This window comes from Cupressus sempervirens, chromosome 2 (assembly GCF_028749045.1).
Source record: "Cupressus sempervirens isolate cs-2001-9-10 chromosome 2, ASM2874904v1, whole genome shotgun sequence".
Classification (NCBI taxonomy): domain Eukaryota; kingdom Viridiplantae; phylum Streptophyta; class Pinopsida; order Cupressales; family Cupressaceae; genus Cupressus; species Cupressus sempervirens.
Genome location: NC_143119.1, coordinates 539,150,789 through 539,154,828, shown reverse-complemented (window position 1 = coordinate 539,154,828; position 4,040 = coordinate 539,150,789). Strand labels below are relative to the sequence as shown.

Sequence of the window (4,040 nt, the reverse complement as noted above, 5' to 3'; positions counted from 1 at the left end):
AGCCCTCACCGCGTCTACTTGGTGATTTTAAAACTCGATCTAAAACGGGACCCCTCATCTAGCACCTCCGTCCGGTGTTGCTCGGGTACTGCATAAATTTATGCCATCGGCGCGAATCCCCCAACGAATGCCTACACTTGGACCCTCTCTTAGATCACCTTCTTCGATCACTCGACCGACGCAACTACGGAAGAGACTTGGCAGCGGTTGCCATTCTACAGCGCGTCTGTTCAGCGATTTTGAAGTTGATCTAATGGCGAGCCCTTGTCTCTAGCCATGAGGTGGGTGCTTGGCGCTCTAGCAAAATTTTTTGCGTGCCTATCGCGTAAAGCATGTTTTCTAGTCACTCAGCTGGCGCAATTTCGGAAAAAAGGTTTGGCAGCTGTTGCAAGCCCTCACCGCGTCTTCTTGGTGATTTTAAAACTCGATCTAAAATGGGAGCCCTCGTCTAGCGGCTCCGTGCCAACTCGATCGGCACAACATTGGGAAATGGTTCGACAGCGGTATGGAGTTGTATCTTTTAGCCAAGGGCTCCGTCTCATTGGCATGTTCTATCATTGCATTTTTATCCTGCCCGGACGGTAGGAAGGAAAGAGATGGTTTGGTTGCATGGGTGCATTGCTCGACGTCCCTAATTTCATCAAGGGTCCACTCTCCACCCTAAGTTTTTGCCGATCGATAGAGCCTTGGGATTGAGAGGGGGGCCGGCGAAAGGTTTGGTTGCCACATAATTTATTCGCTAGTGCGTTCTCGGTGCGTGCTCGCCTCTTCACTGTCTCATCCTACAGAAGTGCATGGCGCTGTCGTGACAGCCTTTGTGGTCCAGGCCAGTAGAAGCGTAGAGTATTACCGATAATTTTTGTTTGGATGCGGAAACTCTCCATGCCCTGTCCTGCCCTGTGCGACGATCCTCACGTCCCTTCTTCCGGTGGCGTGTTCCTGGCCTTAATTGGCTAGGTCGCAGTTCCGGCGCCGTTACTTTGAAAAAATTAGAGTGCTCAAAGCAAGCCTACGCTCTGAATACATTAGCATGGAATAACGCGATAGGAGTCTGGTCCTGTTCCGTTGGCCTTCGGGACCAGAGTGATGATTAATAGGGACTGTCGGGGGCATTCGTATTTCATTGTCAGAGGTGAAATTCTTGGATTTATGGAAGATGAACCACTGCGAAAGCATTTGCCAAGGATGTTTTCATTAATCAAGAACGAAAGTTGGGGGCACGAAGACGATCAGATACCGTCCTAGTCTCAACCATAAACGATGCCGACCAGGGATCGGCGGATGTTGCTCTAAGGACTCTGCTAGCACCTTCTGAGAAATCAGAGTGTTTGGGTTCCGGGGGGAGTATGGTCGCAAGGCTGAAACTTAAAGGAATTGACGGAAGGGAACCACCAGGAGTGGAGCCTGCGGCTTAATTTGACTCAACACGGGGAAACTTACCAGGTCCAGACATAGTAAGGATTGACAGATTGAGAGCTCTTTCTTGATTCTATGGGTGGTGGTGCATGGCCGTTCTTAGTTGGTGGAGCGATTTGTCTGGTTAATTTCGTTAACGAACGAGACCTCAGCCTGCTAACTAGCTACGCGGAGGTTCCCCTTCGCGGCCAGCTTCTTAGAGGGACTATGGCTTCCTAGGCCATGGAAGTTTGAGGCAATAACAGGTCTGTGATGCCCTTAAATGTTTTGGGCCACACGCGCGCTACACTGATGCAACCAACGAGTTTCTCTCCCTGGCCCGAAAGGTTTGGGAAATCTTGCCAAATTGCATCGTGATGGGGATAGACTATTGCAATTATTGATCTTCAACGAGGAATTCCTAGTAAGCGTGAGTCATCAGCTCATGTTGACTACGTCCCTGCCCTTTGTACACACCGCCCGTCGCTCCTACTGATTGAATGATCCGGTGAAGTGTTCGGATCGCGGCGACGACGGCGGTTCCTGTCGGCGATGTCGCGAGAAGTTCACTGAACCTTATCATTTAGAGGAAGGAGAAGTTGTAACAAGGTTACCGTAGGTGAACCTGCGGTAGGATCATTGTCGGTTCGAGACCCTGAATCGTGTAGGGGATGGAGCTGGCCTCCTCCCCGCCCCTGAAATCTCGGCGACGTGCGGACACTCGGCCCTGCAGCGATGTGCTGGACTGCCACGCTATGGGTCTAGCATCGTTGAGGTCGAGGGTCACATCGAATGCCCGTGATCGAAATCGTGGATTCCCCATGGGGTGAAGAAGAGACTCGGATGCAATCTAGATTAGGATCGGTGCCTTCGAATGACGTCCGCGTCGGAGCGAGAGTTCTCTGCTTGGTTGCAGTTCAGAGGGGGTCCGGGCCTCGTCCCCCGTTGAGATTTCATGGTCTGATCGCATGTGCGGCGCTGTGCCAGGGATCTGTCATTTCGACGGCGGCAAGTCGGGACTGCCGCAACCCCCCGTTGCCTTGCCCAGGTGTGTTGACTCGTCGCTTGGAGCATTTTGTGTTTAGGATGGGTGCACTCGCATGATTTGCGGGGCAGGGGCCCCGTCCGCTGACACGACTCTCCCATGCGTCGCCTCCCACCTTTGCAAGGGGATGGGGTGGGGACACACCACAGCGTTCCTCGTCGCACCCATTGGGTGCTCGGGGTTCGGGATGTGTCAACACCCAACAACACACGGGTGCATCGCGCACCTTAGAAATCCAAAGAACGAAGCGCGAGCCAGCGCCTTGTGCGCTTGGGTCGCCGCAAGGCAAAAACAAAACAAAATCACGACTCTCGGCAATGGATATCTTGGCTCTTGCCATGATGAAGAATGTAGCGAAATGTGATACTTAGTGTGAATTGCAGAATCCCGTGAATCATCAAGTCTTTGAACGCAAGTTGCGCCCGAGGCCTCGGCCAAGGGCACGTCTGCTTGGGCGTCGCACTACAAAATTTTGCCCTCCCCGGCAAGGAGCGGAGATGGCTGTCCGTGTCTGCAAGTGGCACGCGGTCGGCTGAAATGAGCACGAGGTCCGTCGATTCATCGCGACGAGCGGTGGCTCGCAAAGGCCGGCGTTGGTTTGCGCCGATCGAACGATTCCTCGCGAGGAACTTTATTCTGGGCTCAGCGGCCCACTGCAGTGCGGGCATTGCTGCATCTCTACCGCGTCCCCAAGTTAGGCGTGAGTACCTGCTTAGTTTAAGCATATCAATAAGCGGAGGAAAAGAAACTTACCAGGATTCCCCTAGTAACGGCAAGCGAACCGGGAAGAGCCCAGCATGAAAATCGACAGCCGCGCCTGTCGAATTATAGTCTGTAGAAGCGTCCTTAGCGACGGACCAGGCCCAAGTCCCCTGGAAGGGGGCGCCGGAGAGGGTGAGAGCCCCGTCGGGCCCGGACCCTGTCGCACCACGAGGCACTGTCGGCGAGTCGGGTTGTTTGGGAATGCAGCCATAATTGGGTGGTAAATTCTATCCAAGGCTAAATATGGGTGAGAGACCGATAGCGAACAAGTACCACGAGGGAAAGATGAAAAGGACTTTGAAAAGAGAGTTAAAGAGTGCTTGAAATTACCAGGAGGGAAGCGGATGGAGGCCGGCGATGTGCCCCGGTCGGATGCGGAACGGTGTGAGCCGGTCCGCCGCTCGGTTCGGGGGACGTGCCAGTGCGGGCTGTCGCGGCGGCACAAGCGCGACCTTCTGGTCGCACAAATACTTCCGTCGCGGCGGTCAAGGAGCGAAGCGCGTGCCTTTACGGCGGGCTCTCGGGCACTTGTGCGCTCGTGGCACTGGCCAGCGAGCTTTCCATCCGACCCGTCTTGAAACACGGACCAAGGAGTCTAACATGTGTGCGAGTTGGCAGGTTGGGAAAACCCGCGAGGTGCAAGGAAGCTGACTGGCGAGATCCCCTCTCGGGGGGTGCACCGCCGACTGACCCTGATCTTCTGTGAAGGGTTCGAGTGCGAGCACACCTGATGGGACCCGAAAGATGGTGAACTATGCCTGAGCAGGGCAAAGCCAGAGGAAACTCTGGTGGAGGCCCGCAGCGATACTGACGTGCAAATCATTCGTCTGACTTGGGT

General features: G+C 54.4%; 2 non-coding genes and 1 pseudogene across 2 annotated transcripts in view; all 3 read left to right on the top strand.

Moving 5' to 3' along the window:
- Positions 1–769: 769 nt before the first annotated feature.
- On the top strand, positions 770–2,037 carry LOC149573372 (18S ribosomal RNA; annotated as a pseudogene).
- Positions 2,038–2,746: 709 nt separating this feature from the next.
- Positions 2,747–2,900, top strand: LOC149573371 (5.8S ribosomal RNA). Its single transcript, XR_016361087.1, has one exon. It is a non-coding gene; the product is annotated as a 5.8S ribosomal RNA (ribosomal RNA).
- Positions 2,901–3,124: 224 nt separating this feature from the next.
- LOC149573370 (25S ribosomal RNA) overlaps positions 3,125–4,040 on the top strand; it is a 3,403-nt gene continuing 2,487 nt past the window's right edge. The window contains exon 1 of the ribosomal RNA XR_016360920.1: positions 3,125–4,040. This exon is cut by the window's right edge and continues 2,487 nt beyond it. This is a non-coding gene — a ribosomal RNA (25S ribosomal RNA).